The sequence below is a fragment of the Leuciscus leuciscus genome (genome assembly GCF_965113295.1).
Source record: "Leuciscus leuciscus genome assembly, chromosome: 11".
Classification (NCBI taxonomy): Eukaryota; Metazoa; Chordata; class Actinopteri; order Cypriniformes; family Leuciscidae; genus Leuciscus; species Leuciscus leuciscus.
The window spans coordinates 31,340,050-31,359,480 of NC_138735.1; the positions used below are offsets into that span (position 1 = coordinate 31,340,050).

Sequence of the window (19,431 nt, forward strand, 5' to 3'; positions counted from 1 at the left end):
ATTTTGAGAAATGTGTCTGTTTTAATAACTGAATGCATGATTTGGGAAATTGTGCCAAATGAATCAATTATAGTGTGTTAGCAACCGAGAAAAACTGAGCACTGCCACCTAGAGGTCATATGAGAAAACACAGAGTACCATCCTGCAGGGGGAAGAAAGTCAAATGCTTCATCATTCCTCCTTGCATTGTGATTGCAGACATGTCTTTACACTGGTTTTCCTAAAAATCACATGTCTTGAAGAAAATGGGTGTTGACTTCAGAACCCATAAATAAGCGAGCTGTTCCAATTATTTGTCCAGTTCTCCTTATCAGCTGAAGAAGGACAGACTGTTTATCGGATCATATTGTAAGTAGATCCATTTTACTGAATTATAATCTTCAACTGAATTATGTCTGACTGTCAAGACACTCTTTGTATATGACTTAAGGACATACCATTGTATACAAAGTAGTATAAATATAGTAGTATAATATAATATATAACAGTGTAACTATATGTGTATGCTAAGAATTAGCATTTCTCTTCATAGTGTATTATTAAATTACATTTATTGATGTTGATCAATAATGAAGTACTACAAATATAATATTTGCTAATGCCAACACCTTTAAAATAGCATTAAGGTGAGTGGGAGCTGTAATGTTCCCATCCATTTAAAATAAATATTTATTTTATGTTATGTCTATTTTGGTATTATTTAGCATCAAATTGCCTTGTAAACTGAAAGACCCACACACCGTGAACCAGTTAAGACAGAATCTCAGTTGTTATCAGAAAGGTAAGACTATATTCAGTGTCATCTGTCTTAAATTGTAACATACTGTTCCTTTTGCTTTTTCTGTTATTTATTCATCCTGATTCAACCCATTCCAATCCCTATGTACACCATCCTCTTTTGCTGACAGCAGAAGCCTAGCCTAAATAATTTTGATGAGGGCTATAAAAAAAATCAACATTTAAATTCTGAGTTATAATTTGATTTGCAATCATGCCACCACTTTTTGAAACATCTACCTAATATAAAAGAAACAGGACATACTCAGACCTCAGCCATATGAAGACAAGGCATCATGCCATATAAGCCAGTCTCAGGAAAAACAATGTCAGGTGTCAGGTCTCATTAGGCATCAGACGAAACAGCCTCAGACAAAAAGGCATCAGACATAAACAGGGACGGACTGACAATCTGTGCGTTCTGGAAAAGTCCAGAACGGCCGTCCAACCGAGGGCCGTCGGCACAAAAAATAAAGTCTAATAAAGCAATATGAACAGCCAACAGCAGGGGCACTAAAACGATCACTTATATGCTACGTTTAAAAAAAAAAAAAAACTGAGGAAGAAGAGTAGGCCTACTAGCCACTGACAGAAAGTTCGTTTAAGGCTTACCTATAGCCTACTGCATTTTTAAATTTGCTTACATTATATTTGAATAGTTAAGTTATAGTAGCCTATATAGCAGTGGTCTCCAACGTGGTGCCTGTGAGTTGCCCGCTAAACACATTTTATTAAAAGCCCCAACTTGCCAATAGCGATCCACTGTAATTCGGGGCTCCAGACTTCGACTAAATGGTATAATTTTGCGTATAGTCAAGTATGAATCTATTAAATGTAATGCAGTAATGTTTTTGTTTAGAAGTTATGGAAGTTTATTTATTTATTTTTGCATTTCTAAATACTAAATGTTTGGGCTACTGTTTTTGATAACACATACAATAGGTTTATAGAAAATCCAAAAAAAGATCAATAAATATTTTCATTATTTTTCAGGAATTGTTGATTTAAAAAAAAAAAAAAAAATGTAACGCTTGTAAGTCTGAACCAGAATATGATGGTGAAAAGTAAAAAAAGCACCACCATGTTATATGTATAATAAATATTTTAGAGTATACACACACTCGCACACAAAAAGGTTGGAGACCCCTGGTATATAGTAACTATATGTTTTATAATTACAAGTTTGTGTAATTTGGGGTTTCTGTAGCCAGTGACATTTCATTATTTGTATTTGACAGAGGTGGGAGTAAGTCACACATGTGCAAGTCACAAGCAAGTCTCAAGTCTTAACCTTCAAGTCTCAAGCAAGTCCGAGTCAATTTTGTGAAAAGCAAGTCAAGTCAAGTCAAGTCACTGCTTTATGTCAAGCAAGTCAAGTCAAGTCGTAGCTTGGGTCACAAGTCACTGGCAAGTCATACAAACGTTTGATGATTTCACTGAATTTATATATTAAAATAAGTTAAAACTACATAAGCTGTGGACTATGGTTTTATTTGCAACATTTTTTTTTAAATATGCATTTCCACATACAGCTGAGTGGTTACTACAATAAAAAATTAAAAAATAATAAAAATTTAAAAATTTCAAACTACATAGCCTAAAATGTAAATGTAACTGAAATTAGGCCAACATTAAAGCATGAAAAATAAATATGCCTCAAACATTGCAGAAGACCATTAAAAGGTATTAAACAATTCACAATTCAAGTATAATGGTTCCTATGCCACCAAATGGCATTCTTCAAACTGGCATCCCCTTTATGGAACATGAACACATCCCAACAAGTTAGATCTTTCCTTTTTAACAAAAGAATAACAAGAAAAAAACAGTAATAATTGAATTGACACAAAACTTACACCTGTCAATCAGGTGGATTGACTATTGTACATTATTAATCTGTGTGAGTGAGTGATTTATTAATATTTGTGAATGAATGTGTGTGCATGTGTATGTGTGAAAAGTGTATTGTTTGCATGTCCATGGTTGTGTTTGACTGTGTGTGTGTGTGTGTGTGTGTGTGTGTGTGTGTGTGTGTGTGTGTGTGTGTGTGTGTGTGTGTGTGTGTGTGTGAGAGAGAGAGAGAGAGGTGATTTGATTGAGTGTGATTGATTCATTAATATTTGTGAGTGAATGTGTGTGCGTGTGTATGAGTGAAGAGTGTATTGTTTGTTTGCATGTGTGCATGGTTGTGCTTGCAAGTTTGAATTTTTGTTTTGTGTATTTGTGTATGCATGGTTCGGTTCGAAAGTCTGTATGTTTTTTTTCTTTGTGTGTCGGTGTCTTTTTACAATCTTTTAGTGGTATTAACTAGCGATTTCTTTTTACTTACTCTATGCCCTATATACTAGGGTTATAAGCTAAACAGTTTTTACAGATAAAACTCTTTACATTCGATTATCATGAAAACAAATCCCAGAGAACGGTAGACTGTACCAATGCATTATTAATTATTATTAAATTACAGTTACATTTTTTTTATATTTCTTTTAACATTCAAGTCAACCCTGGGATCATAGCAGACTATATTGGTAGCATATAACTAGACAGTACAAAGGGATGCATGCAGGTAAGAAAAACTGGAATATGGCATATTTTAACATATTTTAACCCGATTTTAATTTTAATTTTCAAGAAAATATTTTTTCTCTGTGCTTTTGTATGTAAGGGATTATTCAGATCATTAAAAAAAATCATTAACCCAAGGCACTCGAATATTATTAAAAATATATAGAAAGCCTTTATTTCATCATGGCTTTAATATTTTAAAATCAGGTGACAAGTACTTGCACAACTATGCGTTGTGGCTAATGAGCCTTTGTCAGGGTGTGTGACCAAAGCCCCTTTCACACAGAGATTCCGGAAAATACACGGATAAAGTGAACCAAGATTTGACCCGGGTTCGTTTGATTTAGGTTCATTCACACTGCCAGTTTGGCAGTGCCAGTGATTTCCCGGAATCAGAGATTGCGTTCACACACAATCCCTAAAGACATGTAATCAATGTCTTAGCAGCGTCTTAAGTTTGCTTATGAGCTGCGATCTCTCTCTCTCTCTCTCTCTCTCTCTCTCTCTCTCTCTCTCTCTGTCGAGAAACCACGCTTGTGCATTTTTTTTCTTCTTCTCTGATTCGATCATAAACTTGCGCATTACGTACCATTTCAAAGCTGGCGAACGATCCCGCGCTTCAGCGTCATCACTACGACACTGCATTATCACGGCTTTTGTTCACACAGCGCGCGTTCCTGCTGCGTCACGTGATTGTTGCGGTGCGTTCAAATACAGATATTTATTTTTAAAAAGACAAGTTATTTCGAGTCATTTACCTCAAGTCCGAGTCAAGTCTCAAGTCATGAATATCAAGTCAAAGTCAAGTCAAGTCTTTTATTAATATTTGTCAAGCAAGTCTCAAGTCCTAAAATTTGCGACTTAAGTCTGACTCGAGTCAAGTCATATGACTCGAGTCCCCCATCTCTGGTATTTGATGGCATTACACATTTTTTATTTTTTATTTGAAGGCTGAGGCTTCATTAATAAACACAACCCCAATTATCATCATTGTTTTGAGATGTTAATTACTTGTCTGATAGGCTACAGTATGTGGAATAGTATCAGAATCAGAATCAGAATCAGAAAGAGCTTTATTGCCAAGTGTGCTTGCACCCACAAGGAATTTTTCTTGGTACTGAAGCTTCCAGTGCACATATACAAATACAAATACAACAAGAAACATAGTAATACAAATTCTAAGAATAAAATATATTAAAAAAATAAAATAAAATAGTATAAAAGTAAAAAAGGGGTCACAGTTGGGTTTAGTCCGAATAAACATTTACAGATTATGAACATATTTACAGTATTTTGAGTAGTATGAATAATATAAATATAAATATCACCTGAGTTAGAGAATATTACACTAGACAGTGGGAGTCTAGTGCATGTTACAGATTATGAACATATTTACAGTATTTTGAGTATTATGAATAATATAAATATAAATATCACCTGAGTTAGAGAATATTGCACTAGACAGTGGGAGTATTGCACTTACAGGCATTTGCCTTGGGGGGCATGTTAAGTGTTCAGAAGGGAAATGGCCTGTGGAAAGAAACTGTTCCTGTGTCTGGATGTTCTTGTGGCCAGTGATCTGTGTCGCCGTCCTGACGGTAACAGTTCAAACAGGGGGTGTCCAGGGTGAGTGGAGTCTGTGATGATTTTACCTGCTCTCTTCCTCACTCTGGAAGAGTACAGGTCCTGGAGGGTTGGCAAGGGGGCACCAATAATCCTCTCTGCAGTCCGGACTGTCCGTTGTAGTCTCCTGATGTCCGATTTGGTAGCTGAACCAAACCAGACAGTGATAGAAGTGCTTAAAACAGACTCAATGACGGCTGAGTAGAACTGGATCAGCAGCTCCTGTGGCAGATTGAACTTCTTTAGCTGGCGAAGGAAGTACAGTCTCTGCTGGGCCTTTTTCACAATGGAGTCAATGTGATTTGCCCACTTCAGGTCCTGAGAGATGGTAGAGCCCAGGAACCTGAATGACTCCACTGCTTCCACAGTGCTGTTCATGATGGTGAGAGGGGGGAGTGCTGGGGATTTTCTCCTGAAATCCACAATCATCTCCACTGTTTTGAGCGTGTTCAGCTCAAGGTTGTTATAGCTGCACCAGACAGCCAGCTGTTCAACCCCCAGTCTGTAAGCAGACTCGTCACCATTTTGGATGAGACCGATGACGGTGGTGTCGTCTGCAAATTTCAGGAGCTTGACAGAGGGGTCTTTAGAAGTGCAGTCATTAGTGTACAGGGAGAAGAGCAGTGGGGAGAGAACACACCCTTGGGGGGCGCCAGTGCTGATGGTGAGGGTCCTGGATGTGAGCTTCCCCAGTCTCACTCGCTGCTGCCGGTCTGTCAGGAAGCTGGAGATCCACTGACAGATTGAGGATGGCATGGAGAGCTGAGTCAGTTTGGCTGTGAGAAGATCAGGGATGATGGTATTGAAGGCCGAACTGAAGTCCACAAATAAGATCCGTGCATAAGTCCCAGGTCTGTCAAGATGTTGCAGGATATAGTGCAGTCCCATGTTGACTGCATCATCCACAGACCTGTTTGCTCTGTAAGCAAACTGAAAGGGATCCAGCAGGGGTCCAGTGATGTCCTTCAGATAGGCCAACACCAGTCTTTCAAACGACTTCATGACCACAGACGTGAGAGCGACAGGTCTGTAGTCATTAAGTCCAGTGATTTTAGGTTTTTTGGGAACCGGAATGATAGTGGAGCGTTTGAAGCAGCAGGGAACTTCACATTGCTCCAATGATCTGTTGAAGATCTGCGTGAAGACTGGGGCCAGTTGGTCAGCGCAGGCTTTTAGACAAGCAGATGAGATGCCGTCTGGGCCTGAAGCTTTCCTAGTCTTCTGTTTTTTGAAGACTCGGCTCACGTCCTCCACACAGACCTTAAGCTCAGGTTGGATGGCAGAAGGGGGGAGGAGAGGGGTTGCAGGAGGTGATGGTGGATGTGTGAAGTGCACATCAGAGCGGGTGTGAGGTGTGAGTCTGGGCTTCTCAAACCTGCAATAGAATGCATTGAGAGTGTCAGCCAGTTGTTGATTCTCCACAGATGGGGGGGATAGTGATTTGTAGTTGGTGATGTTCCTCAGGCCTCTCCAGACTGATGCCGGGTCGTTGGCTGAAAACTGGTTTTTCAGCTTTTCAGAGTAGCTTCTTTTAGCAACTCTGATCTCCTTTGTCAGTCTGTTTCTGGCCTGGTTATACAAGATTTTATCCCCACTTCTGTAAGCATCCTCTTTGGCATGACGAAGCTGTTTGAGTTTCCCAGTAAACCATGGTTTATCATTAGTGAATGATAAGAATGTCCTGGTAGGAATGCATGTATCCTCACAGAAACTGATATATGATGTTACAGTATCTGTGAGCTCATCCAGATCGGTGGCTGCAGCTTCAAAAACAGTCCAATCAGTGCAATCGAAGCAGGCCTGTAGATCCTGCTCTGCTTCGTTGGTCCATTTTTTTACAGTCCTTATTACAGGTTTAGCTGATTTCAGTTTCTGCCTGTAGGTCGGTATAAGATGAACCAAACAGTGATCAGAGAGCCCCAAAGCTGCCCGTGGGACGGAGTGATACGCATTCTTTATCGTGGTGTAACAGTGGTCCAATATATTACTGTCTCTGGTAGGACATGTAACATGCTGTCTGTATTTTGGCAGTTCACGGGAGAGATTTGCTTTGTTAAAATCCCCAAGAATGATTAAAAGAGAGTCTGGGTACCTTTGTTCCATTTCAGCTATATGTTCAGCCAGCTGTTGTAGCGCCGCGCTCACACACGCGTCTGGAGGAATGTAAACATTCGCGAGAATGAATGAGGAAAACTCCCACGGCGAGTAGAAAGGTTTACAGTTTATGAAATGCGCCTCTAAATTAGGAGAGCACATCTTCTTCAGTGTTGTTACATCTGAACACCAACTTTCGTTAATGTAGAAACACAATCCACCACCTCTCGTTTTCCCCGTTAGTTCCGCGATGCGATCCGCTCGGAACAGCTGGAAGCCCGGCAGATGTAGTGCGTTGTCCGGTATGGCTTCACTCAGCCAGGTTTCAGTGAAGCACAGAGCAGCGGAGTTTAAAAAATCCTTGTTAGTGCGGGTGAGGAGAAGAAGTTCGTCCATTTTGTTAGGAAGAGATCGGAGATTCGCAAGATGAATACAGGGGAGTGCAGTGCGGAGGCCGCGCTCGCGGAGTTTAACCAGCGCGCCGGCGCGCTTCCCGCGTTTGCGTCTGACCGCGCGTTTGAACAACACCGCTGCCCCTCCGACGAGAATGTCCAGTAAAACGTCTGAGTAATTAAAATCTGTAAAAGAGTTGTCCGGTGTGTGTTTCCTAATGTCCAGTAGTTCGTCTTTGGTGAAACTGATAGGAAAAGAATGACTAAACGCAGAACAAACCAACAAAAACAACACAATAACTGGAGAGCTCCACACCGAGGCAGCCATCCGCGGCGCCATCTTGATCAGGACATCCTGGCTAGTGTCTGTCGCACACAGCTAGAGGCGAATGGCCGGATGATGGGCCTATTTGGGAGAAAGTCCAGGGCTGTTTTTTAGCCCCAGTCCGTCCCTGGACATAAAGGCGTTGGACGGAACGGCCTCAGACATAAAGGCTTCGAATGAAACGGACTCAGACTAAAAGGCATCAGACATAAAGGCATCAGACATAAAGGCTTTGAATGAAACAGACTCAGACTAAAAGGCATCAGACATAAAGGCATCGGACAAAACAGCATCAGACATAAAGGCGTCAGACGGAACAGCATCAGACATAAAGGCTTCGTGTAGCGGTTGTTCCTCTGCGTTGTGTTATTTTGAATGTTGTAAATAAAAGGATTTTCCACTCAAAGCTGGTCGTGCAAAAGATGAATTTAATTACAATACCTGTGTGATAAAACACATAAACAGACAGGCACTGTTAAACCGCAGCTCTTTTAACGTTACCTCTCCTCAAGAGACATTGCAGGAAAGAGGACACACACACATACACAATATATGTAATAATAGCAATAGTATAATAATAATAATAATAATAATAATAAAAATAATAATATTATTCACAAAAATGTCATTGTATGCAAATAATTCAAAACAGCATTACAGTGTTTCTTAGATCCCAATTAACATACCTGTGTGATAAAACACATAAACAGACAGGCACTGTTAAACCGCAGCTCTTTTAACGTTACCTGTTAAGCACAAAATACATGTTTAAATACACCAGTAAGTTAACTACAGAAACCAGTAAATGCAATATACAATATATATATATATATTAATAAACTAGAATATATTATTTAGTATGTGTACCAAATATACACATCTATATATAATTTAATCAAGACGTTAGCCGCTTAGCCATTAACACATCTCTCACTTGTGACGCACACACCGAGCCGCCATTTCACGCAACACACTATTCACTCATTAACAGCGCAAAAATAAACTTAATTTAACAAGTTAATGACTCGAACTAGTAGTCAAATATAACATCTCAATGAACACTCTTGCACAATTGATTATTTAAACCTGACATGAACACTTATAACTCAATTTAACATCAAGTGCACGGAGCTCATGAAATCGTACCTCTCCTCAAGAGACATTGCAGGAAAGAGGACGAACCTCCGATTGCACTGCCGTTTGAAGCTCGCTCCTACGCATGACGTCAGCCGACGTGCATACTGTGATGATTACCCTTAGTAAGAGCACGCAAACTTCTTTCAAAATAAAATGCCCCAAAACAAATAATAAAAATAAATAAAAATATAAATAAAATAGTTTATAATCTGGTGTAACAACATATCCCTGCTACATTCGGATGAAACGGACTCAGACTAAAAGGCATCAGACATAAAGGCTTCGAATGAAACGGACTCAGACTAAAAGGCATCAGACATAAAGGCATCGGGTGAAACTAACTCAGGTGGAGTTTAGAGGTTCGCATTGCCCTGCCCCATGTGACGTCACATGTACGCGGATAATTTTACATTAACGTTTGTTTAATGGCTTGAACACTATTAACTTTCAAGTTCAAATGTCTACTACTCGACGATCACACTTAGGCTATGTAGCTTATTTTTAATCAAAATCAAATAGTATTATTACTGCATTATTGCATGTCCCAGTTTCCTACACCTCAATTAAGTGGTAGTTCTAATGTCTTTGTGTCATGGTGACAGGTAGTAAATCATCATCATTCAGACTCTGGGGTATTCCTTGCACAAATTTAATGTCATACAATTTAAGTAAATCATCGTACAAAGTCTGCCAACAATCATACAACCAAACAATGTTTTAAATTTTCTTGGAAATGATATTCAAACCTTTTTCCACCAAAAGTTTTACAAAATAAGACTTTCCAGAATTGGACGGTCCGCTTATAAGACAACTAAATGGATGTTGAAGTCTGAAATCAAAATCGTAAACATCCTGAGGCCCTCTGTGCATCATCTGATCAGTAGCCATAAGGAAGCGTGGTGAAATCGGGCAAAAGTCTGCGTTTATTATAGACCACCTTAAACCTTTTAACGACTGATTTGTTGTGCAATGTGAGAGACTTCTTATTTCTGACAATGTCTTCCGTCTGAGCCAGGATGTATTTGGTTCTATCATGCGACGTCGCATAGCTGTCAACCAGACTCCCAGTCGCCGTCCATAGACACGAATACGACGCTATCTGTGTCAGAGTATAGCAGTCGGTCGCCGAGTCTGTCCATCAATTCGTACAATTCCAGTCGGGCGTGCGCAGTGGTAAACGCTCCTATAAACAGGTTAACGCGAGCCTTGCAAACATCCTCTTTGGGGGGTTTATGCTGGACGAGAGCTACGTCGTCTGAGACGAATGAGAAATACGTCAACGTGTCGGTATTGCCAAAAACGATTCTGGTGAAATCTTCAGGGTCGTTCACCAGAGTCGTTTGAGGTAAGTTCTGTCTTAAAGAGAAGCGTCCCAACAAACTATTCAAAAGTAGTTTGTTGATTGCCCTCTGGGCAGCGTTGTACTTGATCTTTTCGTGGTCGAGTTGAATCCCCTCTTTTTCAAAATACTCGCGAATGTAAGTCTCTTTCTCAGCGTCCGTGACAACATTTGACGGGTAGCCCGACACTTGTTGTTTCAAACGCAAAAACGTTTTTACGTATTCGACAAACAACGTGTCTGACCACGCATCAAACTTTTCTCGGTCTTTATCCGACATGTTATCATAGGCGTAGAACTTTTTGTCGGGGTAATTCTCATTTTCCACCCTATTGAAAAGAGCCTTTTTCAGTTGTCGTTAAGTCTAACGCCGCGGACATTTTGGCAAGAGCCATAGGAATGAAAGAGTAACTATCGATGTATCGTTGTGCAAACGAATCGTCGTACATGTAGATTAATTTGCAGCCTTGCATTATAATCTCAATCGCAATCCCGGCTTTGCAAAAATACTCCAGAATTAGAAAGGCATCAAATCTGGAGGCGTAATGCGCGATGAAGCAATAGCCTTTAAATCGGAGTTGTCTGAAGCGGTTGATTAGCTTAGCGATGCAGTAGGTACCCTCAGCCGTAAATTTCTCCCCTTTGAATGTGATTGCGCAAACAAAATTAGCCACGTGCCTACCATTTTCAAAATCATAGAAGATGTATTCTCACACATTTCCTTAGGCGCTAGGGGTTGTATGAAGCATTGGTGTACCCCATCATCCACCAGACGTTCTCGACAATGCAAGCATCTGTCCGGGGCGCATATGTGTTGGGTTTTCTTGTCACCCGGTTTGACGCTGTAACGTCTGTTACATAGTTTGCAGTATTTAATAGTATCACAAGAGGGGTATTCCTGACCGGGAGGTGGTTTTTTATGCATTTCGAAGCAATAGATCGATTTACAGTAACGCAAACAGTCGGGGCAATGTATGATTCTTTTAGGGAACCTTTAACAATCAGCGTCGAAACACACATTGCATGCATGCTTACATCGGTGGTCTCTGCGACTGGTGTAACTTTTATAACAAAATGGACAGACGTAATCCGAACCGTTGAATGCCGTCAATTTCAGTATCATGTAGTAATGATCATTGTGGAGTTGGGAGGAAAACCGTTTTTGGATGGGGTTCATCACAATTTTTGTACGTTGCTAAGACCATGGCATTAGATCTGTGAAATACAATGATTTTAATGTCTAGCGATAAGTCTGAATATTTCATCGGTCACATTTTGAATAAAGCGATCCTGTGCGTCAAATCGGCTACGTGTCTCGAGGTGTGAGGCACGAAGCTCACCGCGCAATGCGTCTAATCTGCTACGCGTTTTGGTTTGTGTCTCACTGCGCAGCGCAATCAATTTGGTGTTTATATCATCCTGTACGTCACGCAGCTCAATGTATTTGTTGTTTATATCAACCTGCGCGTCACGAAACTCTTGGCCTAATGTCTCTATTGCATTAATGAGCCTACACATCAGAGGACTATCGTTTTCCTCTCAGGGAAAATAGTTTTCCTCTCAGGACTACTCTCAGGACTGATCACCAGGGGAAAACAAACAGTTCTCTTACGAGAGGTCTCTCGTACTGCGTAAGATATCTTACGCTAGGGGAAAATCCTTTTCCGCGAGATATTGAAGCCAAAAATTATCCTTAATTTTGTAATAATGCAAAACGCGTTGCAGCAGCAATGCAGACATAGGCGAGACAGCTCGCGCGCCTATTGGCTGCTCTGCGGCAACTGCAGCAGCCTATCGAGCGAGGCCTGGCGTGACGTCAGACCCAATCAGGGCACTTCGCGCCCGCTGCGTCACGTCCCGCCGAAATGGGCGTGGTCTAGGCCTATAAATATCGCTCGCAGGCAGCTATTATCTGATTTTTCATCCTTCAAGCGAAGCACACGCATCGCTGGAGCTGGATAAGAAGCCGCGCCGTCTGAAAGAGAGCACCTTCAGCGGGACGAGTCACTGAAGTCGCTGGCCGCGCCGCCTTCCTTGCCTTCCTGCTGCGCTTTCCGGCATTATATCCTTTCTCTGCTACTGTGTTTATGTATGTGTGTGTGCTCGCCGCCGCGACACACACTCCCATTGCACTAAAAGAGCTGGGCGTCTTTTTCAAGACGCCCCTTTTTCCTGATCACGCAGCTCTCGCTCTGCCTATGGTGACTCTGAGGACTCACCTGGCATCCTTCTCCGAGACTGCTCCTCCAATTTCTCATACATATTCCCAGTTCCCTGATCATGCGACTGGAAATATCAATATTGCAGCAGGCGAGCCTGTTTTAATACCTTTGCGTTCCCCCCCTGTGGCTCAGTGGCTGAATCATTGGTTTTTCTCACGAGAGACCGGAGTTCGAATCCCGGTCTAGCGGCAGTTAAAATTATGCCGCCAATGCTTCGCTCTGTCAGTTCCCTGAAAAGCGACTGCAGACGTGCATTTTGCAGCCAACGAGCGCGTTGCACAACCCGCTCGCCTGCACCCAAACACCGTTTCTATGGTTTCCGTGCGTCACTGGCGAAAGGAGAAAAGAGCGTTTTCTGGTCCCCCCGCGGACGGACCGACCTCCTCTTTCTCGTACATTTCTCATTCCCCTCTGAAGTTCGGGCGACTGGAAATGTCAGTATTGCAGTGAGCAAGCCTGTTGTAATACACGCATGCCTGCAAACAAACGCCAGCACGTTGATGCTCTCTTATGCCGTCAATGCTCGCTCTGTCAGTTCCCTGAAAAGGCGACTGCAGATGTGTATTTTGCAGCCAACGAGCGCGTTGTACAACCCGCTCGCCTGCACCCAAACACCGTTTCTATGGTGTTCCGTGCGTCACTGGCGTAAGGAAAAAAGGGAGTTTTTCTGGTCCCGCTGCGGACGGACCAACCTCCTTTTTCCTATACATTTCCCATTCCCCTCTGGAATTCAGGCGACTGGAAATGTCAATATTGCAGTGAACAAGCCTGTTGTAATGCACGCAGGCCTGCAATAAACGCCAGCATGTTGACGCTCTCTGTTTCTATGGCAACTTCTCGCTCGTTCAGTTCCAGTAAATGTGACTGTTCCAGTGTATCCTGCAGTAAACAAGTCGGTTCTGTCACCCGCTTGCCTGCACACAAACGCCGTTTTTACGGCTACCCAGATAAATCCCATAAGTGTGAATTTTTCTGGTGTCCCGGCCACGGCCGATGGTGCTTTATGTGTAAGAAGAATGCCCACTGCCCAGTGCCCATCTCTACACACAAGCACAGCCCGTCACACAGGGCTCGCGCACATGAATCGACTCAGACCGATTGCGCTTCAAACATGGTGAATGTGCCCACTAACACCACGTTATGCATGTCTCACGGTTTCTGTAAAAACGAAACCAACGTGCACTCGCTTCACGCAAGCGAACGATGCTTTCGGTTTGATAAATGTGCCCGCTGTCCCGCGCCCACATCCACACATAGACATGACAGTTCCCACGGGAACCGCCCAGCCCTCCCCCTCGCGGTTAACCACCGCAGAGGAGTCGAGCGCGGGCAATCTGCCCGCTGTCATCAGCGCGCCCCATGCCTCAAATGTCACGAGCGCCACGCTTGTGTTACAGCACACCGAAGCTTCTCCATCGCTGAGCGAGCGGAGCGCGCTTCGTATTCAACCCCTAGCGATCCATGCAGACGCATGGGCAAAGCTACCCGGGGTTTCGAAGTGGGTGCTGAACATTATAGAAAGAGGCTATTCGCTGCAGTTTCGCCGACGCCCTCGCCGCTATGTGGCGCGCGTCGAGACCACGGTAAAAACAGAAGTAGCACATCTACTTCGAGCCGAAGTGACGAAACTATTGAGCAAAGGGGCCATAGAGCCTCTCTCTCAAGTTCAGAGCGAAGGAGGGCTATACAGCAGATACTTCCTGGTACCGAAAAAAGACGGGGGTCTCAGACCCATACTAGATCTAAGGCAACTGAACAAAGTGCTTGTGAAGCGACAGTTCAGGATGCTCACGACCAGGCAAATCCTTGTGCAGATTCGCCAAGGAGATTGGTTTGTGTCAATAGATCTGAAAGACGCGTATTTTCAAATACAGATAGCGTCACGTCACAGGCGATATTTGAGATTCGCCTTCGAGGGCCAGGCATATCAGTACACAGTCCTGCCGTTCGGTTTGTCCCTAGCACCCCGTACATTTACGAAGTGCATGGATGCGGCGCTCGCACCCCTCAGAATGAGAGGCATGCGAGTGCTGAACTATTTGGACGATTGGCTGATTCTAGCGCAATCTCGCGCAGTGCTCATAGAACACACGACCATTTTACTCGATCACCTCGAGGATTTGGGTCTGAGTGTCAATTGGGCGAAGAGCTCCCTGTCACCCAGTCAGAAAATATCTTTCCTGGGCACAGAACTGGACTCACTATCCATGATAGCGCGACTATCACAACAGCGCGCGGTAGACATTCGACGCACAGCGAACTCTTTTCGCTGCGGCGCGTCTGTCCCGCTCAAGAGATTTCAGAAGATGCTAGGTCTCATGGCCTCAGCATCGTCAGTGCTCCAGCTGGGTCTGCTCCGCATGCGCCCGCTGCAGTTTTGGCTGAAAGCGCGAGTCCCACGCGAAGCGTGGGCACCCGGTTTACTTCGCCTCAGGGTCAATCAGAAGTGCATCACAGCTCTGAAACCCTGGAAAGCGAACGACTGGTACCAATCAGGTGTAAGCCTGGGGACTTCCTCGAGGGTGAAAGTGGTGTCCACGGACGCGTCCACCTCGGGATGGGGAGCGCTGCTCGAGGGCAGACCGTTCTTCGGCCAGTGGTCAGAACGGGAGAAGCTCCTGCACATAAACTGCCTCGAAATGCTGGCAGTAGACAACGCGCTGACGCGTTTTTGTCCCCAAATAAAAGGTCACCACGTCTTGGTCCGTTCGGACAACATGTCTGTGGTGTCCTACATAAATCGCCAGGGCGGCATCAGATCCGAGAAACTGTACAGGCTGGCAGAACGCCTCCTGGTATGGGCTCAGTGCAACCTGCGCTCGCTCAGAGCAGCGCACGTGCCAGGGATCTTGAATATAGGACCGGACAGACTGTCCAGGAACAATGTTCCGGCAGGCGAGTGGTCTCTACACCCACAGACAGTCCATCTGCTGTGGGAGAAATTTGGCAGAGCGGAAGTGGACCTGTTTGCGTCTCAAGAAAACGCTCACTGTCAAGAATTTTTCTCCAAGAGCAGGAGCGCGCTGGCCCATGTGTGGCCCCGCCGCCCGCTCTATGCTTTTCCCCCCGTCTCTCTCCTGCCTCAGGTGATGGAACGGATCAGGGAAGAAGGATGCTCAGTACTGCTGGTAGCACCGTTCTGGAAAAAAACAACCTTGGTTCCCAGTCGTGATGCAGTTAGCAAGTACTGCCCCGTGGCCAGTACCAATGGGGAGAGATCTCCTCTCACAGGCCCGCGGCTTGATCTGGCATCCTCACCCGGAACTATGGTCCCTTCATGTCTGGGCCATCAACGGGTACATGTTGGACTCCCTAAAGGAGTATTAAACACGATCACGCAGGCTAGAGCTCCGTCTACAAGACGACTCTATTCTTCGAAATGGTCGGTGTTTTCGGGCTGGTGCACAGCCCGTGGTGTGTCACCCACAAACTGTGGTGTGACGGAGGTGCTTTCCTTCCTACAAGAGCTGTTGGATGGGGGCAGGGCCCCCTCCACGCTCAAAGTTTATGTGGCGGCTATAGCAGCGTTCTCAGAAACAACGCTTGGTCAGTCAATAGGAAGGAACGATTTAGTCATCCGCTTCCTTAGAGGAGCTAAGAGACTGAATCCTCCCAGACCTCCCTCAGTCCCCGTATGGGACCTTTCTACGGTTCTGGAAGCCATGAAAGGTGCGCCATTTGAGCCTTTACAGTCAATCGATTTGAAACACCTGTTTTTCAAGACGGTGTTTTTGCTGGCTCTCGCTTCAGTGAAGCGCATAGGGGATCTGCACGCGCTCTCTGTGAGCGCGGCGTGCATGGAGTTTGGGCCCAATGACTCAAAAGTTATACTCAAACCTAAGCACGGTTATGTTCCAAAATCCCTCAACACACCGTTTAGGGCGCAGGTTATCTCCCTGTCAGCCCTACCGGTCCCTGATGAGGAAAGAGACGCGAGCCTCCTTTTGCCCAGTCAGGGCATTACGAGCTTATGTGTCTCGCTCGTCTGTTTTCAGACAGACGGAGCAGCTTTTTGTTTCGTTTAGCGGACGTTCTAAGGGACTAGCCGCGTCGAAACAGAGCCTATCCAGATGGATAGTTGATGCTATAGCGCTGGCATACGCCTCCAAGGGCATGCAGTGCCCATTGGGTGTCAGAGCGCACTCCACGAGAGGCATGGCCTCTTCGTGGGCCTGGTCAAGTGGGATTGCCTTGCAAGATATTTGTATGGCGGCAGGCTGGGCCTCCCCGTCTACATTTATAAGGTTTTATAACCTAGAGGTTCCCGCCCTGCAGGCCAGGCTGCTGTCGGTCTAAATTTACCAGTATTATCTGACCTGATGCGATCAGCTCAGAATGCTGCGTCTGCTGAGCACAGCTCAATGTTCGACAGTATAAAGCTGGGCAAACTGTGTAAGACCCACATTTTCCCCATCAGTTCAGGCCGTACCCCGCCCTGTCTGTATGATGAAATTTGCGTCCCATCGACGCTACTATATGTGGAAAAGTGAGGCTGCACCCCTCCCTCTTCCCGGACTCCCTGTGAGTTCCCTGAGTGATTGTGCACTATATGTACCCCGGGTTTTCGCCCTTGGGTCTTTGGTGTCAGATCTCAGCATGCACGGCGTTTTACATTGGGTCCCCTAGCGTAAGATATCTTACGCAGTACGAGAGACCTCTCGTAAGAGAACGTACTCGGTTACTAACGTAACCTCGGTTCTCTCTAGAAGAGGGAACGAGTACTGCGTATCTTGCCGTGCATGCACACGCTCTGGTTGCTTCGATGATGAAAAACCAGATAATAGCTGCCTGCGAGCGATATTTATAGGCCTAGACCACGCCCATTTCGGCGGGACGTGACGCAGCGGGCGCGAAGTGCCCTGATTGGGTCTGACGTCACGCCAGGCCTCGCTCGATAGGCTGCTGCAGTTGCCGCAGAGCAGCCAATAGGCGCGCGAGCTGTCTCGCCTATGTCTGCATTGCTGCTGCAACGCGTTTTGCATTATTACAAAATTAAGGATAATTTTTGGCTTCAATATCTCGCGGAAAAGGATTTTCCCCTAGCGTAAGATATCTTACGCAGTACTCGTTCCCTCTTCTAGAGAGAACCGAGGTTACGTTAGTAACCGAGTACGTTTTTCTCTCAGGACTGGTCGGTGGGGTAGAACGATCCATTTTTCTAGTCTTCTTTCTCAAAGACTCTCCGCTTGGTCCGGGGGTCTGGTCTAGAGCCGAGTTGGTAGGAACTACTTGATCCTCAGCATGCGTCGGAGTGGGGTCAGGTACGGAGTGGGGTCTATCTGTTACAAGGACGGTGAGGTCTTCATTCTCTTCTTGAGCGGCGTCGTCAAGCGGGGAGCCAGGTTGCGTAATAAAATTAATGAAATCTAAAATAAATAAATAAATTAATTAATTAATTAATTAGATTTCTCATAAACGTTAAGACAAACATTACATCGGTGATGGGTCTTGTTTTACCATCCGCTGCGTTGTCTGCATCAATCACCGGAGTAGCTACTGTGAATTAAAAAAGAGAGAGAATTAAAATACGTTCATTTTTTTTATTTTTTTATAAAAGAATAGAAAAAAGATCAGTCCTCACATGCATCGACAGCGTCGCTTTCAATATTCGAACCTGAGGGTAAAAAAATCCTGTAATGAATGGAAACAGTTGTGAGTCGTTTTATATGCAAAAAAAAAAAAAAAAAAATTCAACATGTTATATCACCCCGGTGCGCTAGGGGGCGCAATTTCGCTATAACAGACTGTTATATCGCCCCGGTGCGCTAGGGGGCACAATTTCGCCATTACAGGATGTAGTTTTAACTCCGGGACACCAGGTGGCGCCGGAGAGCTGATTGATTCCCGTATCAATAACATGCTTGAATGCTGTGTTTAAGACAGTGGCTAAAACAAGCTTTTATGTTTTAAAAGAATCTGCCAATATATCAAAAACAGACCGATCTGCCTTGTGAAACAGATACACATCAAAACTAGTTTTGATACACTATATCAAACAGATTTAAGAGCAGTTAGCAACGTAGCACGCGCTGCTTAGCTATGGCCATGCATTCCTAACCGGGGGCGCTAACAGGAACGCAGCGGGCGTGTCCAAGATGGCCACCTGAACTGATGCTTTTTGTCGAGCTCTTCATCACAAAAGTTATATATTAGCCTAATTTGGTTTTAGAGACTACACTTTTTGATTTGTAGTATTGTCTTGCTAGCTTTCCATCTTAAGTGAATTTTAACGTCACTTTGGATGGGTGGGAAGAAAAGAAACCGACATTTAAATTATTCTTCAAAAGACAGAACTAGCGACAGCATGCAGCTTGGCTGTGATCACGACTACAGTCAAAGCTGTACTGAAGGGAAAGTGCTAGAAGAGATGATCATGGATGAGAAGGAATTTCCGAAGTTACCGGTGACCCCGAGCGAATCACCTGCTGCGAAGAAAAAAACAGTGAAGTCCATCAAGACTGCTTGACGGGTCCGATTGGTCCGATTGCAGGTCCGATTGCATTGAAAAGTTGGTGAGTGGCAACACTGAAAGAATTGATGAGCTGAGTAAGAAAGTTGACACTGCTTTTGCTGAAATTAAAGAGATGGAGAATAAGATGTGCAAGATGGAGGGTCGCATGCTTGCCTTGGAAAAGCCAGTCAAAATGCTTGAACAGCGAATGGATGAGATGGAGTCTTACTCCAGACGATGGAATCTAAGGCTATATGGTGTTTCAGAAGATAAGGATGAGAATGTGCGTCTGCTGGCCATCAAGATCTGCAAAGCTGTTTTACCTGAAGTTTCAGGGCGGCTCTTGGAAACGATTGACATTGCACATCGATTGGGCAAGAAGAGCGCAGCTGACTCCCGACCCATTATTCTTCAGTTTACATCGCGAATGATAAGAAATGAAATCTGGAAGCAGGCTAAGACTTCTACCTTTCTCCAAGCTAATGGACGTCTCTTCAAGGAAGACT

The 19,431-nt window shown here is 44.3% G+C and overlaps 2 long non-coding RNA genes across 2 annotated transcripts in view; one reads left to right on the plus strand and one right to left on the minus strand.

The window, feature by feature from the left end:
• LOC309509001 overlaps positions 1-19,431 on the plus strand; it is a 25,026-nt gene continuing 5,595 nt past the window's right edge. The window contains exons 1-2 of the long non-coding RNA XR_014209763.1: positions 1-348; positions 705-781. This is a non-coding gene — a long non-coding RNA (uncharacterized lncRNA). The remainder of the gene's footprint in view (positions 349-704; positions 782-19,431) is intronic.
• Positions 17,594-19,431, minus strand: part of LOC309509009 — a 19,424-nt gene continuing 17,586 nt past the window's right edge. The window contains exons 2-4 of the long non-coding RNA XR_014209771.1: positions 18,056-18,105; positions 17,932-17,970; positions 17,594-17,840 (exon numbers count right to left, since the gene is read on the minus strand). This is a non-coding gene — a long non-coding RNA (uncharacterized lncRNA). The remainder of the gene's footprint in view (positions 17,841-17,931; positions 17,971-18,055; positions 18,106-19,431) is intronic.